The sequence below is a fragment of the Mytilus galloprovincialis genome, chromosome 8, assembly GCF_965363235.1.
Source record: "Mytilus galloprovincialis chromosome 8, xbMytGall1.hap1.1, whole genome shotgun sequence".
In the NCBI taxonomy this organism is placed as follows: domain Eukaryota; kingdom Metazoa; phylum Mollusca; class Bivalvia; order Mytilida; family Mytilidae; genus Mytilus; species Mytilus galloprovincialis.
The window spans coordinates 51,529,746-51,550,375 of NC_134845.1; the positions used below are offsets into that span (position 1 = coordinate 51,529,746).

Below are 20,630 nucleotides of genomic sequence, written 5' to 3' on the forward strand. Positions count from 1 at the left end.
TGTTAATTCTTATAAAATAATGAGAGCACGTGTCACTGATTACACAACTACTGAGCCATGAATTATCCAATCAACAAAATTGATTGGATTATCTTTATTGTTTTTTAGGAATTGTATTGTTTAGCTCAGTTTTACCTTTAACATGAATTTGCATATAGAAAAAATAAAATATATATCTCATTCGATGTGCTTTTTCAGTTTATTTTTCATGATGACGGGTAAATTAATTTGTTGTGTTATACGTTTTGCAGTCCTGGTGCAGTTCACGAATAAAGAAAATTATTTTATAGTTGCGTTTTTTTCTGTAACAAGTTCGATTTTTGTTTTTCAGTGTGATTCTTCTCTCTCTCTCTCTCTCTAAATAAAGTTTTTAAACAAACACAATGTTGACTGAATATAAAATTTTATTACATTTGTATATCTTTATTCTCAACAAACCATTATACAAGAGAAGACAATTATGTACAATATTCAGTTTAACATTAACGGAAATCTGTGCACGAAGACTTAGTCGTGGTTAGAACGGATTTCGTGTCAATAAACTGTCTTCGAAATAGTCTTTCTTTGTTAATGTTTGTGTCATTTTGGTCTTTTGTGGATAGTTGTTTCATTAGCAATCATACCACATCTTCTTTTTTATAATTTCTCGCTACTACAATCTAACTTACATATTTTTTAGAAATAATTATACCCAAAATATCATAATTTTCAAAAAACGGAGACGAAAACAACGGCGACAAGTTCATTTTCAGAATTTATTTCCGCATTGAAATTCGTTTCAGGCTTGTGAAACTGGACAAAACGACTTTAATTAGAGAAAAAAAACTTAATAAAAACGGATTTCTTAAAATATTCGTATAACTCAAAAATAAAATTCCAGGACAAGTTCGATAAAAAATAGAAATAACATCTAACTACATGTATATGAGTTTGATTGTTTGAAAAGTACGGCTTTTACCGTTAAGAACGGATTCCATATACAAAACTTTAATTAATATAAATTCTTTTAAAGTATGAACATTAATTTCCATTTTCAAACTCGTGCAAAGAATTAATTACTGGTCCAGGACATGATAATACAATTAAGAATAAAACTTAAAAATTTATGGAACGAAATTTTAATAAAAGACGAAAATCTTAAAACATCGTGATATTCATTCTAAACGTCACAATATTACTTCCCGCATGGTCACACTGTACTAACAACACAATATATAAAACAACAATAAAGATAATCCAATTAATTTTGTTGATTGGATAATTCATGGCTCAGTAGTTGTGTAATCAGTGACACGTGCCCTTATTATTTTCTAAGAATTACACATGTAACATATCTATCTAAGGCCGTGTTCACATTGACCTAAATTCGGTGTTGTGTTAGTGTAACTCACACGTAAACTAAACACAATTGCGTTCCCATTGATAAAACTCAATGTTTACATGTAGTTTAAATCATTCGCGTTTGAAGTATTCGTACTGATCTCAGCTCAACACAACTCACTCACTTTTTGGACAATCATTATGGAAATACCAGATGAATTGAATGCTTTGTTAGCAGCCATGAAGTTGACTGGAAAAGAACCTGCCTGGAAGTTCTCGGCAAGCACTGACCAGGTGACAGTACAGCTAACGTGGACAAAGGCTACGGAACTAGAGGTATCCTCCAGTAAAGCCAAGCCGGCCCTGAAAAGTAAACCCCCATCCACCAAAAGAAGTGACGCCAAGCGTTACAACCAGTGGGTGCAGGCCAAAAGCACTGCTGCGACATCGGCTGAGGTCTTACCACACACCACCAAGGTAGACCAGAACCAACAAACAGAAGCCACAACAGCACGAGATGGAAGCAGGGAGATAGTACCAACAAAGTATCAAGGGGAACCTGAGGGCATTTGCATCAAGACGGACACTGTCATCAGTCCGTACAACCCCAGGAAGGCATGCCATCGCCAATACTACCTCCAGCCAACCAAAGACAGAGGCAAGCGATGCCGGATCGACTATGACGAGGGATTCGACCTAGACGATCCCGAGTTGCTCCGGACAACACCACCTCACACATCGCCACTATTGATGCCATCTCCAGAGGCAGTTACATCAGCTCTTTTGATCTTAGAACGGCCAGATACGCCTTATCACACTCCAAGAAATAAAGTAAAGGCTAAAGGGTCAACAGAACCAGACAATAAGTAGAAAGTCCGCAATACCCAAACAGGATAGTCGGACAGAAAAACCCATACATCATCATAGTTTAAATCATGTTTTATCTACACACAGTCGATAGTCAATGTAGGCCTTGTGTAGGTTAAGTGTACACAAAACTAGGCATTTAGGACATTAGTTTTACCGTGTATTTATTTAAGGAGGAAACTATTTTTGAGTAAAATTGATATTTTTGATAATTATTAGTATATAGTTCTTTACAGAAATTATTGTTTAAATTTTACAGATTTTTTTTTGTTAAAAACAATTAACGTTCTTTATCAAGACTCAAAGCAGCATCATTGCCGAACCCATAAGACAGCAACCAATTGATTTTCGGGGAGGGGGCTATTATAGTTGAGTATAAAACATAAAGGCAAGGGGGTGAAGGTGGTTAGCTACAGATTTTGTTTTGGAAACCTGAATTTTTGTTTGTTTGTTTCACCCTCAGCTGCCACTATATATAATGCTAAAATTGATTTCGACTTGTCACCAAATTTATTCTGAAAAAAAATAATATCCCACGCCCCCTACCCCCCCCCCCCTCTCCCGCTCCCTTTTCCCCTCCCCAAAAAATGAAGTAAATAGTTGCTGCCTAATTCATTTGAAAAGGTCTTCCCGAATCGACTTGACGTACACAGAAATATTCGCCACTGGTCTTTACTCAAACAACGATTCACGCATAAATGCATGACTAAAAAAAGTGTGAGGTAAATGATATGTTTGTCTAGTATCTCAGATCCGTTAAATAACACTTAAAATAAATTAAAAAAACGTTACCCTATTCCTTTACCAAATACTACTTGGAGGAGAAATACCATTTGAAACAAACAGAAAAGATAAAAATGTAGTGATCCCTAATATCGCAATCCTTTTTTTTTCGGCTGTAAGCACGCTGCTGCAGCTAACGTTTTCTAATGCGTAATCGAGACATCTAGAGTATATTCAAACTACAAATAATAAAAATGGCTTTCATAAAGTAGCAACCACTTAACTTAAAAAAAAAAGGGGGAGGGTTATTTTTTTTTGTCTGAGTCAGATTTTTTTTCGCGCGTACGTTTTTATTCCTTTTTTATTCGATGCTGGTGATCAAATACTTTTTTTTCAATATTTAACACTATAATGTATGGGGAAACTCTTATCATTTGTATGACCACTTTTTTTTTTATCAAATTGGGGAACGGAATATTTCCATTTCCACCCCACCCCCTTTTGAAGACAAATGGTTGTTCCCTTACCGCTAGAAAAATTGTCCAAACATTTTGAATTCAGTTCTACGTAATGAACATTTAAATGACATATAGTTTACAAGTGGGAACAAATCTTATGTACAGGTAGATAAACAAGGTGTATAGATGTGAACAAATGTAATGTGAAACCAGTGTACACTACACTAAACTAATTGTAAACACGTTTACTCTACACGGCGTTTGGTGTGAACACGGCCTAAGTTCGATTTCAAATTCTACCAAATTTAACTCTAAAATAAGAAGCGTATAAAGAATATATGCATCCATCCTGTGTGCGATGACTATAAAGGGTCCTGAGTGCACTTTGTATGTCATGAGTGCAATCAGGAGGTCCTTCAAGCGGTGTTTAGACGTACCGTTATTCTTCTGGAAGCTTCAATTTTTTTTTATCAATAACTTTTACACAAGGAGACATTTTTGTTTTTTGACAGCATGAACCCCAGTTAATGAGAAAACACAAATTAAGAAAGAAAATCGTTTACAATTAAATTTTATAGAAGGAAAAAGGGGGGGGGGGGGTAATAAACAAATTTTATTTACGCTCACATACTTCTAAACAGATTTGCATATGTAAGCTCTCTATAGATAATGTTAAATTATTTCAGGAGTTTTGAAAAAAAGAATATATACAGTTTAATTTCGACTAAAATAGTGATTCTTTTTATAGATTTGGTACCTCAGTTTCGACTCAACATTTCATTTTGAATTGTTAGATGGCAAACTCTTTAGGAGAATATTGTATCTGTTCTTTGTGTAATTATGGTGATATTGGCGATAATATTCATTATAACAAGGCCTTGTACAAATCCTTGATTATAGAATGTTTGGCAATATAAAAAGACGAAAGTAGACAAACCCTAATTATGCAGGGTTTCACAAGTTGATCTCCAAGCGGCCACATTGTACATATAATAAGATCTATATTTTTCAACGTTTTCAAAATGAAATAATTTGAATTGAAAATTTCCCAACTGTGAAAATTTGTTATTTCTAAACGTCTTTAATTATTATTTCGGAAAAAAAAAATATTTAGCATATTCATATATTTTCATAATTTTTTCCAAGGAAACCTTTTTTTTTGCAAAGTTTACTTCTATATGTTTTTAACCATCACCAGCGACTTATTCTCTGCCATCACCAATTAGTCCTAATTATTAAAGATCAATTGACCAAATTCAAATGATGATTGGTATATCGTATTGAATATGACCATCGGTCATCCGTGACGTATCCCAAATAACGACGCATGCCGATAAATAGATTGATTGATTGATTGTTGGTTGCTTAACGTCCAGTGGCAAATATTTCATTCATATTCAGGACGAGAACAAGTTCACAATAAATACAATAGGTAGGTTGATACAATAGAGGCCATCTGGGATGATGGTCGGAGAAATTTGGACTGCCACCGGAAAATGAGGGTATATTGGATAGGGACATAATTTTGCCTTGCAACAGGCCACCTACGGACCCCTCAAAGAGTTGTTGCAAGGGTTCTTAACGTGCAAAGAGCGTGGCACTCTCTATACACGAGGCATCGGATTTAACGTCCCCCTTCTGACCGGACGTGACTGCGAACTTGATACATCCCGCACAGCCAAACGGACGCCCCACTTCGGCAAGCGTTTTACTGCCGGTCGGGAGAAGACCAAGTGACAAGATTTCTATACCCCAGTCACCCTTGGGGGTTCCGATAGATAGATCATAGTTTATTAATTAGCGTCTCGCAATTTAAATTTTATCAAGGGGACTTAATTAAACCAGTTACTATACAAATCTTGAAAAAAACGATGTACATGTACTTTTTAATATTTTTAAAACAAATTACGAAAAACGTTTAGTGTAAAAATCACCGAATATAAATGTTTCTTTCTTGCAGGTTTTGGCATTTGTAAATAACATGAACGTTTTGGAATTCTAATGCAAAAGACAGTCGATTCAAATTGAAATAACTTCTTTAAAGATGGGGTTTTTTTTTCAGAGACACATGTATTATATATGTCTCAATACATGTATTATATGTCTCTGATTTTATCAAAACAAAAATTACAAAATTATAAAATATGTTAGTTATCGAATGTATACCCTGAACTCTTACTATTATATATTCATGTCCTAAGTTAATTAATGTCCCGTGTGCAACCAGGAGATCCTGAACGGTTTTTAAACGTACCATTATTTTATACGCATATATTCAAAGCTGTTCTTAATTATATGCATACTAGGTATCAGTGGCGGATCCAGGGGGGGGTTCTGGGGTTGGAACCACCCCTTTTTTGAACGATCAATGCATTTGAATGGGGACATATGGTTGGAACCACCCCTTTTTGTCCTGGGTTGGGACCCCCCTCCTTTTCAAATGGCTGGCTCCGCCGCAGAGGTATATTTATATATATATATGAGTGTACCAGCCCCCCTCCTAAATCTTGGGAAACAAATGGTAGATTATATAGGGAATCACGGAAGCATGACTGGACGTGACCCCTCTAAGGCAGTCAATGAGTCCCCACTTATGAAAATTTCTGGATCAACCATTGCTTAGTTCTAGTTATCTTAGGTCCTAGTGTGAAATAAAGCCAATAGGTCTTTTTAAACACATCTTTATTCATACATGTATATATACGTTTTATCACGGATTTGTTCATGCAATATTGAAATTATGTTTACTCAATGCGCAATTACTGGAGTTTATATTTGCTACTTTTCTTCTTAATTTCATATATTTTTTTTTTTTATTTTTTTTTCTTCGAAAAATTAGTGGTGTTGAAATAGGGAATGGACACAGATACCTTATCACATTTAACCAAAGAAATGTTGTATAATGTCATCAATCTGTATTACACGTAGACAGGATGTTCTCTAGAAAACTATACGTTATACACCCGAGAATACACGCACTGTCGTAATGGAAAATTACTGTATGTTATAGTTACCTGTAATCAGCTTTGCAACACCATGTCATGACAGTTCAAAAAGATTTTCTTCAAATCAAAATGGAATATTCATTTTTTCTGTAAAATTTAAAACTTTAAAAAGTAGACTTTAACAAAATTATGAAATAGCAAGAATTTAACTATTTAAAATCGTATTTTAACAAAGATTTAGATATAATTTTACAACGATCCTTAAAAAATAACCAAACAAACGTTGAATCAAACGATATGAACCTACGCAGTTTTATATTAGAATACTGACACACACCAGTTTGCCATCTCAGTATGCAAGGCAAGGGTGCTTGGTGAGGTGGTGGAACTTGATGTACATGTATCATTAAGTTAATACAGTTCTGTTAGGATTGAATGCCTTTTTACAGAGACTTTATATTCTTACTAGTTGTTATCAGTTAGTATAGACGGTTCGGAACTTCCTGGCTTAGAATGATTCTCGGCTCAGCAAATGGTGCGTAATTAGCATTTGAATAATTTTCTTGTAGAAGTAAAAAACACAAATTAATGTATTTGACAACTTTATTCAGGAGCACAGTCTATATTATCCGGCGTAAATAACTTCGAGATTTATGTGGAAGTTTACTCTGCTGCTCGATCTATGCTAATCGATGTTCCAGTATATTTCATATTTATATTTATTCGTGAGGCCTCGTCATCGTTTATATTCACTAAAAGCACAGTCGCCTAAATATTTTATATGGCGAAAAAATTGCGAAAATTGGGGGCAATAATATATTTTTAGTAGCCATTATTATTTTAAAATCTTAAGAGGTTGCTTGCAAATTTAACTCTAAAATGAGAAGTGTATGACGATCTATAACGATTATATACATCCATCATGTGTGCAGATACGGCGGATATATAGGGTCTGTCATGAGTGCACTTTGTATGCCCTGCATGCGTGCACCCAGGAGGTCCTCCTGAGCGGTGTATAGACGTACCGGGAAATTTTATCTGATTCAGGATCAATTCATCGGTTACACTCCCCTGTCACCAGTAATTCTTTTTTGCTGACATTCTGAAAAAGTATTGTGTCCCTGTGTAAGTGTTGACTCTCAACATGCACATGTGATTTTTTAACACTCCCCGGACTTCTGCAAAAAACAATTATTCAGTTCACTGATTAAGATGGAAGGTAAACGAACAGAAAGTCACAGGACATTCCGACAAAAAGTCACAGGACAAAAAGTCAAAGACATGTCAAACTCAGGCATAAAGTAACAAAGTTGATAGGACAAAAAGTCACAAACAATTTGTTGACAATTGATTGAATATAAATGAAAAAAGATTTTGAAATATCTTCTTTTTATAACATATATTCATTTTTAATTTTAGGAAATTGTTCATAATATAAAAAAGATGTGGTATGATTGCCAATGAGACAACTGTCCACAAAAGACCAAAATGACACAGACATTAACAACTAGAGGTCGTTACGGCCTTCAACCATAAGCCAATATAAAGAAGATATGGTATGATTGCCAATGAGACAGCTGTCCACAAGAGACCAAAATGACACAGACATTAACAACCGTAGGTCACCATACAGCCTTCAACAATGAGCAAAGCCCGAGGTAAAGCCCAAACCGCATAGTCAGCTGTAAAAGGCAATCATACTTTATCTTTTTTTTTATATTTACATGTTAAAAAATGCGTGCAAATGTAATCAAAAGCTGCACTTAAACGTAGTGATTTTTGTGCGCAAATGTAATGGTAATGTGCGCAAACCTAATGCACTGATTTATTTGTTTTTAATAAATTTTAATTTAATGTTGCTACATCATGTGCATGTTTATATAAAACTTCAAGAAAAATACAAAAAGAGTGTTTTCTTGTTCAAAGAAAAATAATCTCAAACTAAAATGTGACTTTTTGTCCTGTGACAGTGTGTGACTTTTTGACTGTGACTTTCTGTCCTACATTCAGATTGAATAGGGGAGTTTGGTTGACCCCGCCTCCCTCTATCTGAGACTACTGTCTCAGTGATGAGCTTTATGTTTCATGTACAAATGTATTGTGCTTGTCATGTATGTATGTCAGATAAAAGCTCTACAGAGCTTATGTTGTATTGTTATATGTATAACCGACAATAAATAAATAGCCCCTAACAAGTAAGAATTAGGTTACTTCTTTTTGTTTTGACATCTTGCATGGGTTTTTATAGCCCCGTATTAAAATTATGCCCCCACTTTTAATAAAGGGGGGGGGGGGGGTATACTTTTTACCCCTGTCTGTCCATCCATCCTTGCGTCAGTCAGTCCGTATGATGAATATTTTTCGTCACATTTTCCTTAGGAACTACAATAGAAGGATTTCTGAAATTTGGTTTCAGGGTTAAATAAGTCAGCTATACCGTGTGATGCATTTTCAGATTCATCACTCGACAACTTCCTGTTTTCCCAACACTTATCATGCTTATATGATTTAACACATGATAGCCAAGTTGAAAAGTTGAAAACTAACAACCTAATTTATGTACAAAAAAATTGAAAAACAGATATATGTTACACATAAACAAACGACAATCACTGAATTATCGGATCCTGACTTTGAACAGGCACAACCATAACAGATTGGCAGGGTATAAGGAACTTTGAAAATATTTAGTTTTTGTGGTTTGGTCTATTTTCTGGATACTGTAAGCAATAAGGCCCCTTTATTTAGTGAATGAAATAATTGTAAGATGCACTTAGCTGTCTGTCATATTTTATATGAACTTGACCTCATTTTCATGGTTCATTGGTCAATGAAACACTGCATTGTTTTGTCAGTTTATCATATGTTTAAAGTTACAGGTAGATTATATTTGGTAGATATGAAACAATTGTAAGGTGTGCATGTCTGAATGGCAGATTCATATATATACCATGACCGCATTTTATTGTTCTTTGGTCAATGATAAGTTTTCTTGGTTTTGTCATTTTATCAGGCCACATTTAAAAGAATGTCTGTTTTCCCTCCCCCGGGTCTTCCCTTTGTAAACTGACCAAGAAGGCAGGTTCTTTTTAGCTCACCTGACTTGAAAGGTCAAGTGAGCTTTTCTCATCACTTGGCGTATGTCGTCTGTTGTCCTGTGTCCGTCGTCCTGCTTCCGTCGTCGTCCGTAAATTTTTACAAAAATCTTCTCCTCTGAAACTACTTGGCCAAATTCTACCAAACTTGGCCACAATCATCCTTGGGGTATCTAGTTTAAAAAATGTGTGGCGTGACCCGGCCAACCAACCAAGATTGCCGCCATGGCTAAAAATAGAACATAGGGGTAAAATGCAGTTTTTGGCTTATAACTCAAAAACCAAAGCATTTAGAGCAAATCTGACATGGGGGTTAAATTGTTGATGAGGTCAAGATCTATCTGCCCATAAATTTTCAGACGAATCGGACAACCTGTTGATGGGTTGCTGCCTGTGAAATGGTTATTTTAAGAAAATTTTGCAGTTTTTGGTTATTATCTTGAATACTATTATAGATAGAGATAAACTGTAAAAGCAATAATGTTCAGCAAAGTAAGACCTACAAATAATTCAGCATGACCAAAATTGTCAGTCGACCCCTTAAGGATTTATTGCACTTTATAGTCAATTTTTAACAACTTTTCATCAACTTTTTAAAAAATATTCTTCACTGAAACTCCTTTGCCAAATTTAACCAAACTTGGCCACAATCATCATTGTGGTTTGTAGTTTAAATAATGTGTCCGATGACCCAGCCTACCAAACAAAATGGCTGACATGGCTAAAATTAGGACATAGTGGTAAAATGCAGGTTTTGCTTTATATCTTTGAAACTAAGACATTTAGGGCAAATCTGTCAAGATTTAAATGTCCATCAGAATAAGATATATCCCCTCACAAATTTTCAGTTGAATTGGACAACCTGTTGTTGGGTTGCTGCCCTAAAATTGGTGATTTTAAGGTAATTTTGCAGTTTTTGGTTATTATCTTGAATACTATTATAGATAGAGATAAACTGTAGACAGCAATAATGTTCAGCAAAGTAAGATCTACAAATAAGTCAGCATGATCAAAATTGTTAGAGGACCCTACTTAAGGAGTTATTGCCCTTTATAGTCAATATTGAACAACTTTTCGTCATTTTTGTTACTTGTATAAAATCATTTCTAAAACTACTTGGCCAAATTTAACCAAACTTGGCCACCATCATAATACTAGGGTATCTATTTTAAAAAAAGTGTCTAATGACCCCGCCTACCAACGAAGATGGCTGACATCAGTAAACACATTAACAGGTGAGCGACACAGGCTCTTGAGAGCCTCTAGTTTTTTTTAACTGGATGTGATTGTCATAGCATGGTCACATGAATGGTTTGACTTGTCCAGTCCAGGCCACTTATCAGTTGTTTGTGCTCAATTTGAGTGTATTTATTTAGATTATCAATCCTTCTGCTTTCAAGCACTTTCCAAAAATGGAAACAAATTATTTTCAGGGGAAAAAAAAATCGATTTTTTTGTGGAAAATAATTTTTTGACCCGGGCGCTTATTTTTGACCCGTGTGGGGGGAGGGGAAACAAACATATTTTTAATTTTGGCCTTAGATTTTTTAAGCATAGGTCTACTTGTTGTATGGAATTACTACAAGGTATCATATAAAAAAGATGTCTGCCTGCCAAGGTTAATTTTACTGTGACCTCATATTCATAGAATAATGATAATATTCATAATATTGAACGGCAAGAATGATGAGTAAGTTGATGTTATATACAAATAAGACAAAATTTTCAGTTGCCTACTAATTATGTAATACATGTAGTAGTTACTTTTGTCATTAAATGATGTTTACCCTTTTATGTGTAGGGCAAGAACATGAAAGATAAAGGGGAAACTATAAACAGAAGAAATTATCAACAACATAAGATTTACAGAGGTCAACAAAGCCTAAATGGTAAGTCCACTGTTATAAAAGTTTTTGTCCTTGAATAATGATTAAATATTTATTAAAATAAGATGTGGTATGATGAATGAGAAAACTATCCATCAGAGTTCAATTTAGTGGATGTAAGCATTGTAATTACTTATTAGAGGCCATTGATGACCTGCAAGTAATGAGAAAACCCATACCCTATACATGTTATAGTAATCTATAAAAGTCAACACTAACCAAATTTGAAACAGACTAACAGAGCATCAATTCAAACGTCAAATATACCAGACTAATTTATAAAAACAAAAAATTATGAAAAATAAAAATGAAGGATATGAACCAACATCAACCACTGGACTATGTACAAGCTCCTGATATTAGACAGGTATAATATGGCTGGGTTGATATAAAAATAATTATATAAGAAACACTTAGCAGTCTGATTTCCAATGAGACATTTCTCCAATAGAGATCAAATGACATTTAAGGAGGCTCTAGGGTATAACAATTTCAGAAAAATGTTTAATATTTTTTTTTCATAACTCATTTTATTTATAACTTTATCATATGGTACACCAAATCATTCAAAACAATCAATTATTGGGTTTGGCCCCAGATGACTTTTAAAATGCATATATCATTGAAAAAGCTCCAAATTATCTCCCTTTGGTGCAAAAATGCAATTTTTTGGCATTAGAAATGTAATATCTTATTTAACTCATCGGTGGCCTATATTTTTCATTATAATTTTAAATAAGCTGTACTTTAACTAAACTATTATAAAATTTAAGCGATTTCTGTAATTTAGTACTTGAATATTTAAATGAAAGTTTATCATATTAATCATAAACATGATAAAATAGCCATTTTATTGATCTCTTCACTGATAATTTTTGAGTTTGTGTATTTGTAGGTCAGACATCTCAATTTTCATGGTCATCATTCACAGATCAATACTGAACGGAAAACTTAAAGCTGATATTTTTCTCCATGGTGTGACTTTTTTATTAATTTGAAATGGAACATGTTTTTTCCTATATTTATTTGAAAGAGGAAATTTCAACATGATGACTATAAACAAAAAGGAGTCATATCATCACGATCATTGATGCACAAGAACTTGATCATATAAATACAACAATGTAATTATCAATTGAAAGATGGAACGAATGAACAAGATATTAGAATGTTGTTGTCCAAATAAACTTGCTTTGTCTTCTCATTTGAATCTCTCCATTCAATAAAGATGTACAGAGGAAGATCTTTGAAGAACAGATTGAAAAAATATTTTGTCTAAGAATTGCAGGAATATTCTAGTGAATGAAATTATTTATTGACTTCACTCTTATATAGTGGACTGAATAATTGTACATAGCAAGCTGTGAATAAAGAAAGCAAAAACTTTAACAAAAAGTGTTTATATTATAAATTTGCAAATATAAGCATACTATTATGTACACCACAAAGGTATATATAATTCAAATTGTTTGCCTATACAAGTATTGCAATGAACCTATAACAAAGAAAATCTTACCTCATGAAAAGAGTGAACTATTCAGTCAGAATATGAAATATTTTTTCAGTTCTGTTTTTCATAATAGAATAAACAAGACAAAGATTTCAAAACAATATTTTTTCATTTATTTAGAAATTTCATCATTTTGTTTCAGTGAAAGAACTTTATTCTTTGACTGTAAAATATTATTATTATAAATTCCAAAATAAGAATAATCTTTATTGTCATATAAACAAATAAAAAACATGTTTGTGACAAAATTTAAAAAAAATATTATATATGTATATATATATAAAAAATATAAAAAAAACTTGTATACATTTAAAACATTTTACTACCAAACAGCATTCATTGTAACATACACCTAACTTTATATTAATATATATTTTAATCCCATAGGATTTTATTTTGTCCCATGGGATATTAAAAATCCCATGGGATTTTTTTTTGTCCCATGGGACAACAAATATCCCATGGGACTACAATAATCCCATGGGACCAAAAAAAATCCCATGGGATTTAACCAAAATCCCATGGGATAACGGTAAATCCCATGGGATTTTGCCCTGTCCCATGGGATATTGAAAATCCCATGTTTTTATAATTCAAATTGCAAAATAAATATGAAAGTAACAGTATAAAACCAATGAAATTATTGAATCCCATGTAATTCCGCACATTTTGGTTATATACATGATATTGTAGCTCTTGTTTGAGGCGGCGGCAGATTTGCAAATGAGTGTTTTGCAAATTAAAAGTGTCCAGTGTTCAGGGTTCTATTCTTTCATACGTAGTACTCAAGGTAACCGTTCTCACCAACTCTTCGTAAAACGTGTCATATCACTTTCAATTGATATTTTAATAGCAAGGTCATAAAAGTTTATAATGTCCATGTTTTCGGGTATTACTTTACCGATCTAGGACTTATATATACTAGTCAACAAAAGAAAGTATACAAGACTTTTTCAAATTAAAGATTCGGTTTTCCGTTTATTGGACCAATATTGAAGGTAGTAATACTTAATCATTATGGAAATATAAATCCGTTAAAAAAAAACATATTTTTTTGCTTTTGTGACGTTTTTTTCACAATTTTTTTTTTTACAAAATTTACATAAAAAGACATTTTTAAAAACAGAAGTTCCAACTAATGATGTCAACCTCTCATTTAAAGGTAAAGACAGTGTTTGCCATCAATTTGTTTTTAAATATCATACAGTTTCTTCGTTTATGTGTTAAGCAAAGTTCGGTCCTATGAGAAATCGTTAAAATGTTTACATTATCAACTGATTTACCATAGACAGTATGTGTAAAGTGATATTCAAAAAGCGGTAGCAATCTTAAACCTAATCCGAAAGGTTCCAAATTTACTGTGTGTTGTTTTCATATCTAAAGCATTGATTTGAGACAACAACAAAAAAAAAATTTGTATTTTTTGAGATTTCAAAAAACACATTTTTCCCCAAAATTTGAAAAAAATAATATTTCACCCCATTAGTTACATCATGAACATAACTTGATTATCATAGTGAATATTTTTGAACACATTTGAAATTTAATTTAGTGCTTAGAAAAATATGTGTCCAATTTTTTTTCTCAACTTTCCGCAAAACTAATTTGCACCCTTTGATCATTTACACGGATTTAAGATACTTTCCGACAAGTTTTGATTTTCATTATCAAGTTTTTTAAAATAGTGTATCTCATTTTGTTTTATATTTTAAGTGCTAGTCTTTGTAAGAATCAGACAATTTAGGTAAAATTTAAAACATGATTAGAAAAAATCAACCAGGCTAATCATGCTATTTGATACTAACCATCATCCTGAGTTTGTGTGTTAGAAAATTGGTTAGAATGATAGCAAATTACAGAGTTATCTCCCCTTATTCGTTAATTTCTAGTGCATTTCAACCAAATTGTATCTTCTATTACCAGAACAGAAAATGGAAATGAATTTTGTTTTTGTGCATAACTACATATTATGAACTGAAATCAATGTCAAATTGGGTGGGTTTTTTTTATCATGTTTTCACCATTGCCTCATTCTAAGGCAGACTGGCACTAAAAATACTTTTTGATCAATTGTATTTCAAAGTCGTGTATCGTTTCTTTTGTTGACTAGTATATATAAACTTCAGTAAGCACGATTAGTCTATCAGCTCACCAAATTTTAGGTTCACATGACACGAGGTTCAGAGCAAAACACTCGTTCTCTTTCCAAAACTACGTTATTGACCGCATACCCCATGTCTCGTGACCGTACAGGGGCTTCGTGAATAACAATTCAATGTCGTTTAACACTCCCATCATCATCACCCAATGTCTCAACTGTCCGTTTTAATTTCATTATTAGAAAAGGAATACATTTTAGACTGAGAGTTGCTTCTGGCATGGAGTTCATATAAGATACAATTTTTGAACTACAACAAACTGTCACCAAATATTAAAATATGATACATTCTTTGTACAGGGAAACAATCATTCATAATTCTTATTCACGAACAAAGACGTAATTAGGAACGCATCTCGTAGTGTCAGCATTGACTATTATGATATAATTTTTATTTTAATCTTTTCAGGATACATTGGAGCTGTAGGTTTTTTTTTCATTGTTCAACTGTTTTGGGATTTAATTATCATCATCGTCATCCCCTGTTTTTTATCATACAAGGGATATTATGATACAAACAATATTGAGTTTGGAACAGTTATCCACACTATTATAAGTAAGTATACATACATCAGTTCTTATATAGTGTAAGTTATATTATATTAGCCCACTTTAAATTATTCAACGTTATTAAGACACTCATAAGTTGAGGTTGAGATAGAAAATATATGATGCATTGTTTTCTATTCTGAAAAAAATATAATCAGAAAACAGAAATATTTAGATAAACGACTATCAAGCGTAACCTAAGCAACTTGTTAATATATGTAATATATATAAAAACGAGTCTATATTGAAAACTACGTTCAAACCTATGATTGCGTTGGATAAAAGCAATTTTTATACGTGTGCATGTAAAACAAATTTCGTTGTAGAAGGGTCTAAATACAGCACTAACAACATTTTCCAAAAGACCAAAAAAAGTGAAAAAGAATATTTAAACAAAACGCGTTTGACTAACCGATCGAACAACTGATGTTCTTTAAGCCTGCTGACTGCCATTGCCAATTGCCAAATAAATTTGATAACAAGATGTAACAAAATGGATCTTAATATAGATTTAATACTAAACAGAAAACAATTAACTTGTGGCCACGATGTTATGCCACAAATCTAAAGGTGTCAATATTTTTTTTGTACACCAGATCCAGATGTCGACAATAAATGTCTCTTCGGTGATGTTAGGGATCGAAACGGTATTTGAAAGTCCATAAAAAAGGTACACTCATTTTTAGATAGACTCTTCAATTTTATAAGTCAATATAGGATGAACGGATCATATAATCCGGAGGGGAAATATGATACTAGCCCAGACGAAAACATATAAACGAGTCTAAATTGAAAACTACTTTCAAACCTATGAATGCGTTGGATAAAAACCGCAATTTTTATACGTGTGCATGTAAAACAAATTTCGTTGTAGAAGGGTCAAAATACAGCACAAACAACATTTTCCAAAAGACCAAAAAAGTGAAAAAGTATATTTAAACAAAACGTATTTGACTAACCGGTCGAACAACTGATGTTCTTTAACCCTGCTGACTGCCATTGGTGATTGCCAAATAAAATTGATCCCAAGATGTAACAAAATGGATCTAAATATAATTTTAATACTAAACAGAATATATAACTCGTCTAAACATCAACCCAACGATGTTAGATCTGTACATTTGCTTTCGCAAATTTTTTGTGCTTCCCTCGCCGGGATTCGAACCCATGCTACTGAGATATCGTGACACCAAGTCGCCTGCACTGTAGTCGTCCCGCTAGACCACACGACCACCTGGGCTTCACAATAATAAAGTTTTCGGTGGCCGTGTGTTACCTTTCCTCTTCAGTGTTAATCTAGCGTCGTACTACAGTACAAAATATATAAGGTATGGAGATGTTATTGTTACAGATCAGCTATAATATATATATATATATATATATATATATATATATATATATATATATGAGTCTGAAAGATTGTGTAACAATACCGATCGGTATTGTTACACAATCTTTCAGACTCATATAATTTTTCCTGTTTGTGTAGTATTGTCAATTTTGATGATCCAATACCTATTAAGTTTACTGGTTGGTAGATTCGTATAGACTCTATATATATATATATATATATATATATATATATATATATATATATATATATATATATATATTGATAAATTAAAATGTCCTTGGTACAGAAAATATAATTTAAAAGTCAAAAACACAAAAAATCACATCATAAATCGAACATTGTTTCTGTTAGCGCTTTCACCGCATCTCCAGCGGTTCATCAGACAGAATTGTTATCGTTAATAGTAATGACTTGTGACGTTACGTTATAGTAACGTCATGCGGTGATTGTATATATCTTACGGAATTTTATTAACGGACCGAATTTCACTTCCTATTTAGTGTAGGCTTATAAAGTTCAATAAAATATTGTTCCTTGGCTTCACGCGGAATTTTATCTTCGGTCCACATTATTATATATTTTAAATTTTCCCTTTCCACATCGGTCAAAGGGTTCAGAACAGGGAGAATTTCGAATTGACGGGTCTTTTATCTGCTGTTTATGAACTCTCACTCTATCAATTAGTCTATTTGTTTGACCTATGTAGTTTTTATTACAAGTGGGACAGGTTGCACAATAAATGACATTTTCCGATTTGCAGTTCATGCTTTTATTCGGTTTGATTACTGTACCGGGTTTCAGAGTTTTACTTTGTCCCACTTCTAGCATTTCGCACGTTCCACATCTGGGATCACCGCATATTTGTATTTCTGCTACCTTCTGTGAACTGAATTGTGCTCGTGTGAGAAGTTTCTTCAGATTTGGTGCTTGTCGACGGCTCCCAATAAGCTGTGATTTGTCGACAAGATCTTTCATTTTCTCTGATTTGTGTAGAATAGGTAAAAACCCTTTAGCAGAATTTAAGATCTGGTGATTACGTGGATTATGAGTAATAACAAACGGAATTGATTGTTGTTTATCTTTTTTGTCTTCCCTTGATACTGTTTTTCTTAGTTCAGCGATTGGAATTTTCAATGCATTTTTAATTCCATTTTCAATTAATCTGACTGGGTAGTTTTGTCTTTTTAGATAATTTGTCAATTCCTGTAGTCTCTTATCACGTACTCCAAATTTATTACTATTGTGCATATACGTCGGGCTAAATTAAAAGGAATATTTCGTTTGGTATGTGACGAGTGACATGACCTAAAATCCAAATACTGATGGGTATCAGTGGGTTTACAGTATAAGTCCGTTATTATTTGTTCACCTTCCTTGATAATATTGATGTCTAGGAATGGGAGTTTTGAAGAGCTGGAATCGTAAGTGAATTGTATTGATTCATTTAAGGCATTCAGCATTGAATGAAATTTATCTAGTTCAACTTCACTTTTTGTCCAGAAAATAAAACAATCATCAAGATATCGTTTCCAATTTTCTTCAATGTCAAGTCTGAAGTTTTCATCGAATTCGGAAGGTATCTTTTCGTATAGTTGTTTTACTATGTAACCCATAACCAGAGTGGCATATGTTGGTGCCACCTTTGTACCCATCGCGGTTCCCTTGATTTGAAGGTAATAAGTGTCGTCAAACTGGAAGTAGTTGTTCTCAAGGATAAGTTTTGATCCTTTGATGGTGAAGTCATTAGAAAAACGTTCCGGAATTTCATCTAGATACTTTTCCAACCAGTATTGTACAGCTTTTAATCCTAATTCGTGAGGAATGTTCGTGTAAAGGCTTATTACGTCAAAACACACTAGTATTGTATCAAGAGGTACCCGGTCTGGAATATAGTTTAGAAAATCCATGTCATCTCTGACAAAACTCGGTACTTTTATACAAAGTGGTTTAAGTAGGATATCAAGGAGGTTGGTTAGCCTTTGGGTACTACATGAAGGTCCTGCAATAATCGGTCTTATTTTTAGATCAGTAGGCCTGTTGATTTTAATATATATATAATCACAGTTTGCTACATGGTCTTGAATTTCCTTGGATTTGTGGATTTTCGGAAGGCCGTAAAAATTGCTAGTTTTAACCTCAAAATTTTTAACATAATCTATTTCCTTATCGGTAAGGTTGTCAGAATATTCCTTTATTAGTTTTCTTATTTTCGACATTGTGCTTTTGTCTCTATTTCCATTTAGTTTTTGAGAATACCACGTCTTCAAGTTGATTAAGGACCATGTCTTTGTAGTGATCTTTGTCCATAATCACTATACCCCCGCCTTTATCCGCCTCTTTAATTATAATTGATTCATCATTTTGAAGTTTCTTTATAGTCTTTTGTTGAGACTTCGGCAAATTTGATTTTACGTGTGAATCGACAATATTTGTGTTGGCGGTTTGTTTTAAACAATTAATATATTCTTCTAAATGTTTGTCCCTATTCGGTTGAGGATTAGTACCCTTTTTGTTCCGTACCAGGGATCCATCTCCATAATTAGTGTTCCCAAAGAATTCACGAAGTCTGAGTTTTCTGCAGAATTCGTCGGTATCTGTTATAAGATCACCATTGTCAGATATTGGTGTTGGGGTAAATTTTAAACCATGTTCCAAAAGTTTGATTTCCTGGTCAGATAAATCTCTACTAGACAGATTAATTACCTTCGGTTTTGTCTTTGAGAAGTTTGAAAGTTTACTTTTTTCTTCCGTTTTTTCCACATCTGACCTTCCCCTAAAAAATAATTGTTATTTCCGGGATTAGGTGTTCTATCTCTAGAACGCTGATAAGTATTACCATTCCTGTGTCCTTCATTGGAAATGTTTCTATTTTGCCTTTGTCTACGTGGTCTTTGCGGCAAAGCGTTAGGACGGTTATAAGTACTTTGCTCTGCTCTATTATTTGATGGTTTTCTTTCGTTTTTAACCACTGAGGCATAAGACTTCTTATTTATAACTGACCTGGACCTTGATCTACTCCGAGGAAAAGATTGTCGGCGTGTGTTGTTATTATTTCCCGTTGATTTATCAACCTTTCTTTTTTTGGGACTGATAGATTTGACGGGTTCGTTGCCGTAATTTTCTTCGTATTTGTCGAACCACTCGTTCTTTGATTCTAATATTCGTTCCGAGATTTCTTGTTCTCTTTGAGTCAGCTTGCCATAGTTCAAGGAGTTTTTCTTGAATTTTCCCACTACTCCTTTTCTTCATTTCATCTTGAATGAAATTGTCCACTTTTTCGACAATTGCTTTGTGTTTCGGAACTCTCAAACGTAGAATGGCTATTTCTGATTGAAATTTTGTTAGAGCTAGGTTGAGTCGAATGTCGAATTCTTCTTGCGGTTCTGTTTCGATTCTTTTAACTCGAAATTTCCTCGGAAACACAACATATTCCTTATTTGTCCATTTTTCATACGTACTGACAAGATATTCAGTTCGTATTGCATTAAAGAAAGCTTGTTTTCTTTCATTCAGTGATTTATACCACATTTTTCTTATCTGGTATCGTTTTTTGAATGCTTCTTTTTCAAAATTTAAGTCATTCCATTCTTTAAAAATTTCATGAGTGTCCGAGGGTTGGCCTCGTTTTGCGATTCGTTTGCACTTCGTTCAGATCTGCTTATGTACTGTCCGTTGAAAAACAGATCAACTTTGTCATTGTATCTTTGAGATTGCAACTCAATTTCCCTCAAGGATGACATGCATGAATCATATTTATTACATAAC

The 20,630-nt window shown here is 33.4% G+C and overlaps 1 long non-coding RNA gene across 1 annotated transcript; it reads left to right on the top strand.

The window, feature by feature from the left end:
- The first annotated feature begins 6,892 nt into the window (after positions 1-6,892).
- On the top strand, positions 6,893-12,689 carry LOC143043364 (uncharacterized). Its single transcript, XR_012968339.1, has 3 exons — positions 6,893-7,532; positions 11,210-11,297; positions 12,190-12,689. It is a non-coding gene; the product is annotated as an uncharacterized LOC143043364 (long non-coding RNA).
- Positions 12,690-20,630: the final 7,941 nt, after the last annotated feature.